This window comes from Furipterus horrens, unplaced genomic scaffold (genome assembly GCF_987537825.1).
Source record: "Furipterus horrens unplaced genomic scaffold, mFurHor1.1.pri manual_scaffold_4, whole genome shotgun sequence".
NCBI classification, from domain to species: domain Eukaryota; kingdom Metazoa; phylum Chordata; class Mammalia; order Chiroptera; family Furipteridae; genus Furipterus; species Furipterus horrens.
Window position 1 is genome coordinate 74732020 of NW_028327174.1, and position 17716 is coordinate 74749735.

At 35.9% G+C, this 17716-nt stretch overlaps 1 long non-coding RNA gene across 1 annotated transcript in view; it reads left to right on the top strand.

Annotated features, from left to right (window-relative positions):
* The window catches only part of LOC150012226 (uncharacterized), a 138471-nt gene extending 121700 nt beyond the window's left edge, over positions 1-16771 (top strand). Inside the window, exons 2-3 of the long non-coding RNA XR_016510510.1 lie at positions 13319-13367; positions 16406-16771. This is a non-coding gene — a long non-coding RNA (uncharacterized LOC150012226). The remainder of the gene's footprint in view (positions 1-13318; positions 13368-16405) is intronic.
* Positions 16772-17716: the final 945 nt, after the last annotated feature.

A 17716-nucleotide genomic window follows, 5' to 3' on the forward strand; every position in this document is an offset into this window, starting at 1 on the left:
AATGTTCCCAAAGTGTGTGAAGCCAAAGAACTTACATGCACAACACATGGACATGAAGTAAAGTGAGTGTATTATTGGAGGGAAGGGGAGTCCCAGGTGGAGGGGGACAAAGGGAAAAATTGGGACAACTGTAACAGCATCATCAGTAAAATACACTTTAAAATAGAAAAATAATTGTTCCCAAAGTGTGTCTATGTTGAGATGAAACTAAGTAATTCTTTATTGTTTCCTGGATATTTGACGATATCAAAGCAAAATGTATATGTATCACATTTCATAAACTAAAATTAAATTAGCATTAATTTTTATATGAAAGTTGTAATATTTTAGCACTAATAATTTTATTTGTAAAGCCATATTCTTTAGTGTGAATTAGTTCATTTAAAAATTACTTGAAGTTCATTCCAGCATTATTTACAATCACCAAGATATGGAAGCAATCCAAGTGTCCATCAGTAGATAAGTGGGTAAAACAGCTATAGGACATTTACACAATGGAATACTACTTGACCATAAAAGAAAATATGAAAATTTTACCCTTAGGGACAGTACAGATGGACCTGGATAATATTATGCTAAGTGAAATAAGCCAGACAGAGGAAGACAAATACCAAATAATTTCACTCATGTGGAATCTAATGAACAAACTGAACTAACAAGGAAAATGGGGACAGACTCAGACGGAGAGCAGATGACAACTAAGCGTGGGGGAAGGTTAGGGGATTGGAGGTACGGAGCAAAAAGGAAAATGGATTCAGGGACATGGACAACAGTATGGTGATTGCTGGGGAGAGGGGAGTATAAGGGGACTAAATGATAATGGGAAAAAATACTATAAAGATTAAATTAAAAAGATAAAATTCAGAGTCACACCAAAAAAAAAGTTCTTGAAGCTGAGTCAATCAAGGGTTTTACTAGTAGGATTAATAGTTGCATTTATAATTATCATAAAAGAATATTTAATAAGCAAAATCTCAAATCTCTGTAGTTATGATAAAATATTTTATGTTTTTTATTCATCTTTTTTCAAGACTGTTTCTCTTTGGTTGCATCCACATTTCACTAACATTTATTTGATCAACTAATCTCCTTGCTTACATAATGATAAAGAATCCACGATTTTTTTTAAAAAAAGGTTCTGGAAATCAGCAGCGTTCTCCATCGCATATATTCACAGACTGAGAGTGCCTAAAAAACTGTTCTGAAGATGACAAAAAGGAAGTGAATTTAATACCTCCGAGGGGGAAATAAATCCAGTGAAAAGCATGCAATGTGAAGGAAAACGTGAAGAAATAACGTTAAAATATCCAGAGGTGAGAACAGAGAGAAAATTGTATGTGACCTTGAATTATCCATCCATTTGTAGCAAGGCTGAACAAAATGCCATTGAGATTTCCCACTGGATGCAACTCCATCCTCTTACCTACTAGGGAGATGACAGACTTTCTACTTAGATCACCCTTGTGAGAAAAGCCCTAAAGTATTAAAGTCAGTCCTGGCCAACTCAATACTAAAGAACTAGAAAGACTGAAGGGGGTTTTGAGTAAAACAACATATGATAGAAAATATCACCGGTTCATAGGGCTGAAAGGAACCCAGAAAGGTCATTTAATCTCCCAGCCTGCCTCTGAGCATGATTGCATTTGAACTACTGAATATCCTTTGAGAAAGGAAATGGTACAGGAGTTCTACTGTTTTACTATTTCATATATGCATTTGGAAGACTTAAGCTAAACTCAAAAGACTAAACTTTTTTTTTGTCTTTTTAAAAATTGCAGTGGAGTGCACAAATTTTAAGTTTAAAGCTTCATGAATTTGTACAAATAAATGTACTAGTGAGATTATATCTCAGATCTGAATATATGTTCTCAGCAATCCCCTAAAAGTCAATCCCTCCCCAGACACACTGATTAACTACAGTTCTTATTTCTATGCCTATTAATTAGTTTTCCTGTTTCTGAACTGCATATATATGTAATTATATATGTTTGTTTTTGTTTCTTGGCTTTTTTTGTTGTTGTTGTTCAATATTATATAATTCAGCCTTGAATAAAGAAATTTGGTTTTTGTTGTTCTATGATATTTCATTGTATGAATATAGCACAATTTATCCAATCCACTGTTCATGAATATTTGTTTTCTTTCCCATTTTGTCTATTATGAATAAAGTCTTTTTGAGCATTCCTGTATAGGTATTTTGGTAAAAGGATATATGCATTTATGTTGGGGAAATACCTATGAATCTAGATCATAGAGTATGTGTATGATTGCCTTCGTCAGTATCACCAAATTCATACTCAGTTTCTGTTCTTTCATAATATTTGCACTACTTGGAACTGTAAGACAGTTAAATTGTAATCATTCTGGTAATGTGTAATGATATCACGCTGAGGTTCTAATTTGCACTTTCTTGATGTCTAATCATGTTGAGTACCCTTTCATATCCTTTAAAAATACCTATTCATGACTTCTGCTGTTTTAATTTTGAATTAAGAAAATTGCATATGTATATATGTGCATGTGCAGTGTGCCTGTGTAACTTTTTAGGTCTGAGTCTGTCTTTGCTACAGGGCGTGCAAGTTTGCCTTGGAGATTATTTCATTAGAGCCAATCTAAAGAAAAAGAAGAAAAGAGAAGTGAAAAGTGAATGTAGGATTGTGTGAAGTTGCATTTATGGGGGAGGCCTAAAGAGTTGTACATCACTTCTACACAGATTCTATTGGTCAACATTAAATTTGGCTACAGATACATGTAATCCTATTCATTAGCCATGATGCAGAGACTATAAATTTATTTGAACTTGCTTAGTCTCTTGTACATAATAAAAAGTATTCTACAGAAAAGCTTTTAGCAAGCAAGGCACCTCAGTGTCTTTTTTTTCTTTTTCTTTTATTTCTTTATTTTTTATTGTTTTTCTCTTACATTTGTCCCATTTTTCCCCCATTGCTCCCCCCCATCAGTGTCTTAATTCAGTCAATCTAACTTGGTAATAAATGCTTAGATTGTCCCTATTAGAATCCAAAACAATGTCTATGCTTACCATTCATTTCTTATTTTGATTATATATTAATATATATTAATGAATTTATTCCATCTAACATTTTGTTATATTAAGTTCATTTTATGCAAGTTCTTGTTATATTAATTTCTCAGTCTTTTATAGACTCCCAGAGTTGAAAAAGAACACAGAGGTCATCAGGTCCAATCCTATCCAATACATAAATCCCCCCAATCTGGTTAAACTCATTTTTTAATTCCAAAGTTGTTCTCCAAGCTTCTAGTCATTTCATCAACAAACTTAATTAACAGGGACTCTATTGAATCTATGGACGCGTGAGGCCAGCTTTACAAAATTAGTAAATATATAACTTGGCTGACTGCACAGTGAAATGAAAGATGTGGAAGTAATGTGCATTACTGTAATTCCTTCCATAACATTACTGAGCAATATTAGGTAATCTTAAATTTACTTTGTTGTGAAAGAAAGTCTGCCTAGTTACAACAACATGCTATTGGGAGATCAAAATTAATATATTGTGCTTGGATCTTAAAATGTGCTAGGTGGGCTAATGAACAGATGAACCATGCAAAGTAAAGAACACCTAATTCAGTAGATTTGTGAAATTTTTCTTGAAAAATGTACCATTTTTGGAAAAGTTACTATGAGTACGGACAGTCAGTGGCCAAGCTGCCTCTCTTAGATGACACTGTTATATAAACTGTAATATGAAAAAAATATTCCCTGGGCTTATGCTCACAGACATTTGGTCTTAAGCAGTGGGTTCAAATTTCAATCTCAGCAAAAGGAAAATTAAAGGTTTTAATAAGTGTTACATAACATTTGAAATTTAACTAGGGTACCAAAGATATCATTGAAAATATCTGATCTCCAGTTGTATGGTAGATAGGTTAACTCAATTCAATGAATATGTGTTTTTTTATGGTTAGTGTCATGATGACAGATTTCACAGGTCATGCCGCATCCAGTGAAGATTATTGACTGATCAATTGCATGTGAAAACTTGTTTCCCTACAGAGGCACGACGAGACCCATACTATAATTGATAATATCTGTTATGTTATGATTATGAAAAAATAATTTCTGCAACTGTTAAGTTTTGTATTTGTAAGTGAACATTTATGGCTTCAAAGTGGCTTTTGCAGACACAACATATTTTTCAGAGGTCACCTTTGGTTCTTAAAATTTATATTTTATTTATTAATGAAGCTAGAGTTCTGTAGGAATTTAAGCTTAGTTTACAGATACTGTTATTTTGTTTGTAAGTAAAACAAGTGTGAACAATAACATTTAGGAGGACTTTTGATTAATATGTGGCCCTTTTCATAAATCTGGAAATTTAAATGCCTTTAAATTGTAAAGGTAAACTCTAAAATATTAAATTTTTTATTTATGTTTTCCAATTACCTATGACATCATTTTTCTAACTCATTGCAATTAAGTTAGGAGTTTCCGCAGGGAATTTTTTAGGGTTACCTTCTTCGGAAACTAATATTGCTTATCAACCAGAGATTGAATTCAGAGATGCACCCTGAAAATGATCAGAACCAGGGTGATTTTTTTTTTTTTTTTGCATTCTTCTGACTGCTCTGATGAAACTTCTTCTTATAGACATTCATCACAGGCTTCAAGATTTAAATAGAACATTGGTCAGGTAGCAGAAAAAGAGGACTTGAGCTGTATCATTATCTGATTTACAAGTCAGATAAGAGTCTGTTACCCTCAATGATGTGACTGTGTCATTGACTAGATATAACTATTGTGTTTCCTAAGTAATTCAACTCTGAATTCTGTTTACATTTTCTTTCATATCTGTTATGACCATAATTTCCACAGATAATAAAACATCTTCCTGAATTTTAAATATTTTTCATTGATATATATGTGTCTTATTATAATCACAGTTTTTGAAGTCATGCTACTGACACATAAATTATTTATTATGTATTAATTTTATATGTAACCATCTGATTGATTTATTTAATATCCTATGTACCAAGGTTGTTGTAAGGTGAGGTAGAGAGTGAGGCTACAGAAATGAAGACACTATATTGATCACCAAACACCTCCCAGTTACTATTCTTAGATTTTCCTGCTATTTCATCTCTTATGTTCCAGGTATATTTTGCAATGAACTTTCTTAAAGTAGTATGAGTTTTCTATTTAATAGCAGTAACAGTTAGAACACATTCAGAAAATATACTCACATCTTCCCTGTCTATTGAGGGAAAGCATTATATCACTGCACAATTTTAAAAAGACCAAAGCAGACCAAGGGAATGAATGTGTTGTACGCAGCCAGTTCTCCAGTGGCCTCCCTTAGTATAGGGGCAGATTTCAGAGCACCTAGAGTTATGCTTCTCAAATTAGAGTACTGTCCAGATAACAGCTCATGGAAATTTTCCAATAAGTTTTTACAGTTGTACGATAATCAAAATTCAGCTAGATGCCAATTCTTCCTAAATATCTGGGAGAAAATGGATTTGAATATGTGTACTTTGAAGAAGTATGCTAATGTATGATCATATGTAAAACCAGTAGAATCCCAGTTTATTGTTTCAGCCAATCTAATAGATATTTTTGAAAGTGAGATCTTTGGTGATACTAGGAAATTCCACGTTATAGTTTATTGAGGTGAACAGGGTGCCCTAATCTAGAGTAAGCATAGTTTACCAATTTATAGCATGGATGAGCTGTAATGATTTTTTGTTATGCAAGATTACACTAAAGATATCTTTTGAAAATTTTATTTATCACTCGATGAAACATTTTAATTCTTGTTTTTACTTTAATTACTAAAAACACATGGCTCAAAAATCCATTAATCTTCCTGCAATATTATTGTATCAGATCTTTTGGCTACATGTTGTATTGCTTAGTTCCTCTCTCTTAGTAAGACTACCAAACAATTCAAGATTTGTGATTTAGCTGCACCCATAATTTACCATTTTAAAACACATTATTTAAAGAGCGTATGTTAACTTGAAACAATACTTCAGAAATTAAAAAATCAAGAAACATTATGGGTATGAAAGTGAATCTAAAATATGTAACAATACAAAAAGTCCAAAGGAATATTAAATTATTAAGAACATAGCAAAGAAGATGCTATCAACATTCCAATCATAACCTGCGACTTGATGGTAGGTGGCAATATACAGACAAGAAAGAATAAGATCTGTTTATGTATTTGATTACAATATGAATGCCAAAGAGAAAATAAGTTGTCCACCTGAGCAAAAATTATATAAATTCATGTCTTTTTGTAGTGCCTACTTGATAATTATTGACAGGTTAAATAAAAATCACCAGAAGATTTTATAGATAAAAACAGAAGTATGTATTTTGTAAGACAAACTAAAATAACTTAAAACAACATAAAAATTGCTTAAAACTGATTTCAAGACCAGCTTTAGAACTACATAACAAGGGTAAATGCTAGACTACTATGTAAGCTTATCTTCTTAGGTAATAATTATTGTAATTATATTTAACCTGTTGTAGATATGAGAAAATATATTTGGGTCACAAATAGGCAGCAAAACTGAAATAAAAAGTTTTTATTAAAAAAGGCTGGCTAATTACAATGTAAATATGATAAAGGCCTGTGGTTTCAAATGGTTGAGAGACTATGGTGAATCTGAAACTTTATTTGATAGTTGGATCACCTATTAATATGAATTAGTCATTCATTTTATTTGCCTTCAATATATCCGTGTTTCTGTGATAATGTTTGTGAATCATGAAAATTTAAAGAATGATGGGTGCCAAATTACTTGGTGAAAAAAACAATAAATAAAGATGATATACTGATTTTTTAAAAAGCTTATTTTATGAGAAAAAGTGAAGTCAGACTTTAAAAAAGATTGGAATGGTAAACCACAACAAGACCTTTATTTTTCTTCAAAATTACCTGGCTATCCTTGTCTTTCTGAATCTTCATATTTTAAAAATCATTTTTAAGTGCCATGAAAAATGGACTTTTAAGTGATATTTCATTAAAATTATATATAAGTTTAGGAGAAATTTCTATCTTTACATTATTGAGCCTTCCAATCTAGGGAAATACCTCCTATTCTTTTTACATTTTTTTACCATCTCTCAATAATATTTTGTAGTTTCGTATGTAGACTTATTTTCTATATTTTCCTCTCTTTTTATTCTCCATTCTTGATCTAAATATATTCTATTAACTTACCTATTTTCCAACTAGTACTGTCTTTAGCTATGTCTAATCTGCTGTCAAATCCAGTGAATTTCTTATTTATTATATTTAATGTATTCTTTAGTTCTAGATTTCCATGGTTTTCAGAATAATTCTTCTCTATAGATCCTGATTACATGCCTATATTAACCCCAATTTTCTTTACTATAGTAATCTTAATTCCTTCAGTGTCCATACCTGATATTTCTAATATTAGAATTTCTTTCAGTGTTCTCTTTTACTCCTAATTGTAGTAACCCAGTGTGTCAAATGTGCTGTAGGCTATTGCTGTGTTAGATAATTTTTGTGCCTGCTGAATATTGTATATGAAAAATTATTAATATAATTTGAATCTTTGAAAATGTTATTTGTCTTCATTGAAGATATCCTTTCGCCTCTGGCAGGAGTTTGACTAGGAGGAGATCATTTAAACCAATCACAGGTTAAACTGAATTTCTGTCATTGTGAAGACTGCTTCCAATTTTCCATTAATTCTTTGCTCTTGATTTTCAACCTTCTCAACTAAAAATTTAAGAATTTGGCCAAGATCTTTCCTAATTGATAGACTCTGACTACATTTCTTTTTTCTTTCTAGACTCTTGAAACTGCTAAATACTATTCAGTAGCTTGTCCATCACTAAGAAACTGTTAAATGCTTCCAGGACAAAAGATGTACTAAATGCCAGACTGACCCTTTGCACTTCTCTCAGGAACATGTCTACAAGTTTAAATACCTTGGTAGCTCCCCCTCTCTTTAAACTGATGTTTTTAATATATGTTAGCCAGCTTTTCATGTTGTTATAAGTGAAAGGATTGGTTTAATGTCAGCTAATGCATTATTGCCAGAATTAAAAGGGGACACTCTTACACCTTTATTTGAAAAGCAAACAAACAAAAACTTCAGAGTGTTCCTATGAAATTGTCAACATCACTAACCAATGGATCCTAAACATTCTTAGCAACGTAATCCCCTAACAAGAAGATGCACATAAAATGTTCTGTGTTACACAATATTTTTGATAGTACTCTAAGTATTTTTTCATTGTGATCACATTAACTGGCTCATCAAATGGTAAAACCATTTTATGGTTAACTTTTCATGTGCTATTTTTGGTTGTGTTAAAGATAACATTGATTTAAGAAATAATGTTATATATCACAATTTAAAGAAATATGCTATTATTTTTAAAATGCCATTATGTTAATAATATAACTCTATGAATTATAAAGCATGGTTTCACACAAAAAGGAAGTTTTTAAAATTAGTTTTTCCCGCATTTGGTGCAGGATGCTGTGCTTGCTGTTAGAGCGGATGTGCTGGTGACTGAGGAGAAGAACCACACAGTGGAACTTGGCCACCAACAGCTCCCTAGTTTTAATGAGTTACAGTCAGGCCCAAAGAAAGTTACAGAATTCCGGCCAAGATGGAGGCCTAGATAGACATGCTGCGTCTCCCTCCACAACTAAGAACGAATACAAGTACCTCCAAACTAAAGATAACCAGAAGGTCCAGAAAAATTGAGCTGCATAGAAGTCCAGCAAACAAAGATATAAAGAAGAAATACTCATCCAGACAGGTAGGAGGGATGGAGCCCCAGGCAGAGAGGACACGGTGTGGTGACAGCAGGAGTGGCGGCAATGGCAGGCTGGTGGAAAGCACAGTCAAATGTTTTAAAAAGTTGTGAGGGACAACTGGGTAGCACTCCCAGCACCAGGGAAAATAAAGCCCCATTGCTTTTGACTGTGCAAACCAGTGGGGTTGGGGTGGAGGCAGAAACTGCCAGTCTCTCAGCAGAGTCCACTTGTTTAAAGGGGCCCAACAGTCCTAGGACATTCTCAGACCCGCCCACTCTGGAATGACAGCCAGGGAAACAGCCAGAGAGGCACCAGTCCCATACAAAGTGAGAGGAGTACCTGGAAAAGGGGTGAGTGCTGAGCAAGTAACATTGTTGCATCTCAGACGCTTCCCCCACAAATAGTGCCACAACATGGTGAAACGGGTTGCCCTCTACTGATGGATACCTAAGGCTGCGCCCCTTAAAATGTAACCGCAGTGACAGCTCTACCTAAGACACAGAGGCAAACAAACACAGGAACCTGTCAAGATGAGGAGACAGAGAAGTATGGCCCAAAAGAGGGAATGGATCAAGATTTCAGTGGGAGAACTAAGCGATGAGGAGATAGCCAACATAACAGGTGAGAAGATAGCCAACCTAACAGACACAGAGTTCAAAACACTGGTGATAAAGATGCTCATAGGCTTGGTAGTTATGCTTGAGTATTGCAAACACATAAGGGAAGAAGTGAGGGCTATGCTAAATGAAATGAAGGAAAATCCACACAAAACCAATGGTGAAGGGAAGGAAACGGGTTCAAATCAATGATTTGGAACATAAGGAAGAAAACAACAGTCAACCAGTACAGAACGAGGAAACAAGAATTGAAAAAAATAAGGAGAAGCTTAGGAACCTCTGGAACAACTTTAAACATGCCGACATGAAAACCATAGGGGTGCCAGAAGGAGTAGAGGAAGGGCAAGAAATTGAAAACTTATGTGAAAAAATAAGGAAAACTCTCCAAGTCTGCCAAAGGAAATAGACATACAAGGCCAGGAAGCACAAAGTGTCCCAAACAAGCTATACCCAAAAATGACGACACCAAAACACATCACAATTAAAATGCGAAAAAATTCAAGATAAAGAGAGAATCTTAAAAGCAGCAAGAGAGGAGCAGAGAGTTGCCTACAAAGGGGGGCCTATAAGACTATCAGCTGATTTCTCAAAAGACACTTTGCAGGCAAAAAGGGACTGGCAAGAAGTGTTCAAGGTGGTGAAAAGCAAGGACTTACTACCAAGATTCCTCTATCCAGCAAAGCTATCATTTAGAATGGAAGGCAGATAAAATGATTACAAGACAAGGTAAAGCTAAAGGAGTTCATCATCACCAAGCTATTATGATATGAAATGTCAAAGGAACTTACTTAAGAAAAAGAAGATCGAAATTATGAACATTAAAATGACAACAAACTCACAACTATCAACAACTGAATCTAAAAAATAAGAACGAAATCCAACGAAGCAAACCAGAATAGGAAAAGAATCACAGGTATGGGGGTCATTTGCACGGTTATCACCTGGGAGGGGGAAGTGGGAGAAATGGGGAAATTGTGCAGGGATTAAGAAGCATAATTGCTTGGTACAAAATAGAGAGGGGGAAGTTAAGAATAATATAGGAAAGGGTAAAGCCAAAGAACTTATATGCATGACCCATGGACATGAACTAAGGGGGGTGGGATTGCTGGAAGGAAGGGGGTTACTGGGCAGAAGGGAGCAAAGGGATAAAAACTGGGAGTACTGTATCAACATAATCAATAAAATATACTTTTTAAAAAAGAACAATTTTAAAATTAAACTTGGAATTTCAAAATATTGAAAAATGAAGAAAAAATTTTCTATCTTAAAAATCTGATACATAATGTGGATTTTTCTCAATTAACCATAATTTTGGAGTTAACAGATATAATATAAAACATAATTAACATAGCTAAGAATTTAAAACACTTATTTTACAATAATATAAAGTCCTCATTTTATTTTTTAAATTTATTTATTTTCAGAGAGAGGGGAGGAAAGGAAGAGAAAAATCAATATGGGGTTGCCTCTCCTGTTCCCCCAATAGGGACCTGGCCCACAACCCAGGCATGTACCCTGACTGGGAATCAAACCGGTGACCCTTTGGTTCACAGGCTGGTGCTCAATCTACTGAGCGACACCAGCCAGGGCCTTGTTTTAAAATAAACATACACATATTATAATAGCATACACAAATTTTTAAACATGACACACCAAAGTTTTTAGTTTTGTGAAGGGTTTAAGAATGACTGATTTTGAGTTATGGGTAAATTTTGCTTCCTTTTAGTAATTCTTTAATGTAGCGATCCTTTAATTGTGGCTTGTTAAAGATTATTATACACCCTGATAAGTGAAAATTTGCCTGAATGAGTCAGAGGGAGAGCATGGTAAGCATATATATTAACTTTAGTTTCTGATTTTCATTAATTCAACAAGTCTTTATCACCACTGTACCAAGTAATATAATGAACACTGAAATTACAATTCTTGTTATACTACCTGGTGCTGATGGTTAAGCAATGCATGGTTTTTGCCATCAAGGTATGTAACAAATAATAACAGGAGAATACAGATGTAATGATGTCATTTCAAAAGTCATACCATAAAAGATAAAATGACAAAGAAAGCATGCTGGTAAAAATAGCATTAGAGGTACAATCACAAGCCAGCTTAAGTGTTGTAACCATGTCAAGGGATTGAGACTTTACTAGGCAGGTTTATTGGCACGATTTAGGAAGTGTAGCAAAAGATGGTCATGAATACAATGAGATATGCTGGTGTTTTCCAAGATCTATAGATAATGGAATTTCACTCAAGGAGCAACAGGCTTTTGTTCAAAGAAAAATATTGCCAAAAACTGTGTCATCATCATCGTCTTTGGTTTCATTATAAGAGCTAACATTTATCAAGGGTTTAATAAGTGCTAGGTATTGTTCAATGTTCTTTAACATGTTTTAACTCATTTGTTCTCTATAACAGTCCTGTGGAAAATCCCATCTCCCTTTGTGTATTATCCCATTTAAGAGAGGAAGAACATGTTGTATTTTATAGTTATAAAATAATACCATTTATTTAAAATATTTTATTAAAGGGATCAATTATTTTAATAGCATACAGTCTTGTAATGAAATGCATTGTTAGGAAAATTTGGAAACATATGTTTATGATTTGGATATGTAGGGCTTTTTGCGTGCATTGCCTTCTTCCATTTGTCAGATTATTCTGTTATGTAGATTGCTTTGTTTGGAGTCTATCAAGTTATAGCATATGCTTGATATTTGAGAAGCTTATATTGGTATCATTCTTTTATTTGAACTTGGTTATTCCATAGACCACATTATAGTCCCTTCTTATGGTTAGTTTCTGTCAGAATTCTCTACATGAAATAAAAAAGGCAGCTTCTTTTTTAAACCACAACAAAACTGTCCTAAAACCTTTATGAAGAATTCTGATTCAGCGTTTAATTCTTATTTGTTCTCAGGTTGAATTTTTTCACAGAAAAGCAATTACTTTATTCTTCCTAAACTCCATCTAAGAGCATACATTTTCCCACTTTCTGAAGCCCGATCTTAATTTACACAATAAAAATGCCAATTTTGCTTTGTCTGCAATAAATGGAGCAAAGAAGGAAATCTGTTTAATGCCTTGATTCAAATAATTGAGATTTCCTGAAGCTTTTATTCTCCCTTTGGAAATCTTTGAGTTTGGGAAAGAAGTTCTACACTTCTGCTTAGCAGAAACTCCTGCAAATTCTCATGTATTGTGTTTAGACTGTGAAAGGTAGAGGCTGTGCCATTCTTGATGTAAATGAACACACTCTCTTACTGGCACGGTAAAATATATCACCAAAGATTGGCGCTATATCAATGTCAGGGACTGAAAAGGACAGGAATGTAAATAAAATTAGGGAAGTCATAACTGAGCTCCCAACCTCAGGACTCTGGTCAGTAAAGCTCTTTAATTTCTATGTTTAGAAGAGTCGTGGTAACATTGAGGAGAAATAAATGTGTGCTCTAAATTGCCACTTCCTAATCCAGGGAGTGACACCTGTTTCATATTTTGACTTGGCCTAAAGGATTTGTTTTGAGGACAGGTTTTCACTCATTATGTGTGCTTTAAATGGGAACCAGCAATCATTACTTGTTTTGATCAGAGCCATTGAATTTTAAATATACATACAATCATCTTTTTAAATAACATGATGTTGCCAGCATTTTCTACATAGGGTTGGTGACATTGACATTAATGGTGGCTGTGATGACATAGACTTGGAGGACCAGCTCATTGGCAGAGTGCTAAAATCCATCAGTGGTATCTGCCAACTGCAAAAACACCCTACATTTGTCCTCTGCTAAAGGTGCCAACTGACACGCTACATTCTGGAAAGTTACCCAAACCAGGCATGTTTGGCTATGTTATAAGAGAAATTCTTAAGGATTAAAGTAGTGAAAATTCTTATTTTAGGTTGAAAACAAGGCAGTTTGCTGTGGTGATTAAGAGGACACCAACCCAGGTATGTCTAATCTGTGTGACTCGAACAATTATTAGAATTCTCTGTGTTTTCTCTTCATTGGTAAATGGGGATGGTACTTTTTTTTCCTCAGAAGATTTTTATGAAGTATTTTCAGCCTTTTATTCTGAGTCAAGGAAATGCTTTGCAACACATATTTAGTCTTTACAGTGAATAAAGTAAGTTCTACGGGATAAATTAGTTGTAATGGGTTAAAGTTTAATGGATGAACTAGGTTTCAGTGGAGTAGCAAGAGTAGTAAACTGTCTTTTTACATGATAAGGTCAGATTTGTTAGTTCTTGATAATTATGGTAAAAATTGCATCATCTCAGTATCGAGGAGCACAAACATAGATCTGGGTTACCAGGGCTCCTTGGAGAAATGCTCATTCTAGGGCTGGGTCAGTATATACAGTATGAACCTGAAGTATCTTGTAGTTCCAGAAAGTAAGGTAGTACTACCACACACATGGGACAGTGGTTATGATAAAGGAGCCAACTGAAAGAGCTCCCAGCAGCCAAAGCTGGAACAATTTGATCAGCTAGTAGTACTGGATTGGTACACAAAGTATTAATTAATGACTATGAGTCCTTACTTTATATAACTAACTAACTAAATAAATAAATAAAGTGGGGTAGAATAGACAAATCTTCCATGTAGAAAAACTTCAATTCTAAATAATTTATGGAGATAATTTGTCCTCAAGGAGTTAGAGTATAACTCCCCACTCCATAAGTGTAAACTCTACATAGTCACATCCTTCCAAAGAGTTTGTATGAAAAGAGGGGGAAAAGAGTAACTACAGTGGAGAAGCCTGGCAGACACTACCTCAGCCAGGTGAACAAGGTCAGCGTCAACAGTGAGTCCTGTTGATAGTCTCTACTCTTGATAAAATGTGATGACAATAATCTTTTTCAAAAACTTTACCCTTCTGGTCTTCTTCCCCAAATCAATAACTGTAGTCAGACAAATACCACTTGAGGGACATTTTACAAAATGATCAAGATCATCAAAAATAATGAAATTCTGGGAAACTATCACAATCAAGGAGAACCTGAGGAGACATGCTAACTACAGGCAGACCTCTTTTTATTGCACCTTGTATTCCAGTGCTGCCCAGATGTTGCTTGTTTTACAAATTGATGGCAAGACCCTGCTCCAGCAAAAGGAGTACTCCTGGCTTTGTTGTGAGCCCACAGTATCTCAGAGGCAGGCCTGTAATGCAGCATCCTGGAGGGGATGCTGGAACAGAAAACAGCCATTAGGGTAAAATGAAGGAAATGTGAATAGAGTCTTAGTTAATAATAATGTACCATTATCCATTTGCTTTAAGAAATGTAGCACAATAGTGTTAATAATAGAAACTGAGAGTGAGGTATCTGTGGAATTCTGTACCATCTTTGCAATTTTTCTGTAATCCAAAACTCTGCTAAAATAAAAAATTATTAAAAGTTTTATCTTCCTCATGTAGGTTTAATAGGGTACTTCACAACAAAATTATTCCTTGGGGGGTAAGGTGAGGCATAACTTAAGAAGAAAACTAGTGAGCCTAGTAGTACAGGTCCCCCATTCTCAGCCCTACGAGCTGGACTGAAATTCACTACTTTCTATGGCAGAACAAGGAAAGACTGTGAACATCTGTATCTATCTTCAGAGCCAGCAGAAATTATATATGGAAGTTACCAAACACTTCTCAATTGAACATTTTAAGGCAATAGTGATTGGAACCTGATGTTTTTCTCTAATAATGCATAAGACCTAAGGAGAAAAGAGGGGGTTGGAAATAACTTTTAGAAGTAAAGAGCAGACACAGAAAAAGAAACACATCCAAATGGCCCCAGGATAACAGTCTCTAGAGCTTTGGTAAATTGCATACCTCCTTGAGTGAAAAAAAGAAAGAAAAAAAAAAAGAAACTTCATCGTAGCTCTATGTGTGTTTGTGTGTGTGCGCTCACGCATGTGTTTTCAGTTCAGGAACGGCAGTAATTACCTGTGAAGTGGTAACCCTGCCCACCCTCACCTGTTGACATATCAACATCAGAGGCTGCTGGTTGTCATTTCTGGATCCATATGGTGTACCTCTTCTTAAAGTCATGTAACTAAAGACACTGTAAGGTTAATTTCTGTCCCTCCAAGGATGCTTAGAGACACTTGGTGGGTCAGGAGAAAAAAAAAAAAAAAGCCTCCCAGACAATTCACATTTTCTTTCAGGATAAAAAATTTGGAACACATTCGTCGGCAGCCGTCCGTCTCGAGAGACGATGGTGTAGCTTCTTAAGAGTCTATCTGCACCGCCGAGAATGGCTGTGCAGTCCGACTCGGGAGTGACACGGTATCTGTCTCCTCCCGTGTTGAATCGACATCTTGCGATGACGCTAGTGTCCTCTCCAGTGAAGCTGAAGCTACAGAGCCTGGGCAGGGTGATATGGAGGGTCTGCTGTTGCCCATGCAGCAGACCCCCCCTCTCTTCGCAGCTGAAGGGTCCAAGGGAAAGACGGAGTCAATACAGCTTGGCTTCAGGTGCGCCGCAGGAGTTGCCGGTGTTGACTACAACGTCAAACCGCCTTAGGGACTCCGGCTCCGGATTTTCTGTCGGGGTTTACACCCTTAGCCTTTCCCCTGAAGAGGTATGCCGCAAGGCAGCGGAGGTTTTTTGGAGTCAGAGTTTTCCTTCTCTGATGGAACACATTAAATAATACTTTATTGTCTTTTATTAATATTTCAAGGGGGTCCTTGATTGTTTAAATGGCAGCAAGTATTTATTACCCTGATAATAAAAGTGAGTGAAATAGAAAGAACCCAGCACTTACCCAAAGCCGTCTGTACACCCAAGGACACAGACTCCCTGGGCGCTCCAGGCAAGCTGCCTCCAGTGCCTCACGGGGCTGAGCCAGCACTCCTGCTTCCAAGGTTGGCAGCTGCACTTGGCTTGTAGGTGGCAGCTGGGGAAAGAATTATAGATGCTTAAGTTTTATGTAATTTATGGAGTTTCCTCTCTTTCACTGAGACCCAGTGTCCCTTGTGTGTTTGATTCTTTTAGGTTGCGAAGAAAAAGGGATACACGATGGAGGCTTATTGTGAGGATATAAAAGAGAAAAGGGCAGCTAAGACTCGTGAAAGCCAGCAACTGCCTTCCAAGCAGGCCTTGCGGAGACTGGACTGACATTTGGAAGCTGGAAGGTTGTTCAGGGAGCTCCTTGACTACTCAGAAGCGGGCATTTTGGCATGGTGCTCTAGTGCTCTTCGGCTTGGATGACTTTTTCCTTCTCTTGATCTCCCTGCCTCTAAGGTTCTGGGATCTATAATTACTTTTCACTACTCAATACTCTACCCCATGTTTTTCATAGCATCTGCTTTCTCAAAGCTTTTGCAACTATCAGCAGAATTTCTTGGCATGCCTCAGAGTGAAAGGACAATCTGGTTGATCCGGAACTTCACCATCTGGTTCAAGGATTGGCTGCTGGGCAGGACTTTTCGCCTAGCAGACCAGTGGCCATTTTATAATTTGGAAAAGTCAATGAGTACAGTCAGCATGATTCTCAAAACTGGACAGTGTGGGCTCTTCATGCAAAATAATTCAGATGAAGAAATTTCAGATTGACTCCTAGCACCTCAGGGAATACTTAGAGATACGCTGTGGGTCAGAACATGAAGAAGTCTTTTAGGGGCAGTCAATTTTGGTTAAGGGGAGCACGCAGCCCTCTGTATTCCTGGATGTCACTCATCTAGGCCACTGCCCTCAGCACAAGACAGCAGTAGCCATGGGCGTTCATGTCTAAATGTCGTGTGGGCATAGCAGGCATTTGTTGGTTGGTTGGTTTTTTGTCTCCTACCCTTAGCCGTTCCTGCCCAGACTAGAAATAATTCAATAATACAGTAATGAAATACTTATAAAGTTTAAGAGTGAAGACCCAACTATGCTTACAGAAGGATTACGTGCTAGGTGTACACAGAAGCTTGGTAACCACATATTTCTCGGAAATGTTAAGTAATGTGGCCCAAGGGTCCTCTGGGCATGTGAGGAAGGTAGAACTTGGGAGAGGTACTCAGTAAGAGTTTTTCTCTCTTCTTTTTAACTTGGATTTCCCCGCCCCTGTTGTTTAGTCACATATCTTTCATTCACATTTTTTGTGTCACTGGTAATTTGGTTCCAGGTCTCCCTTAACTTTGAGGTAGTTCCCTGGCAAGTCATGACGGCTTCTAAACATAGCACTGTGGCTTATTTTTATCATTCAATTTCAAGAATTATTAGACTACCTTTCTGTGTGACTTTGAGTCCCTCTCTCTGCATTGTGAGCAACACTGACATGCACTAGAATTTTTGTTGATGTTTTAATTAAACATACAAAAA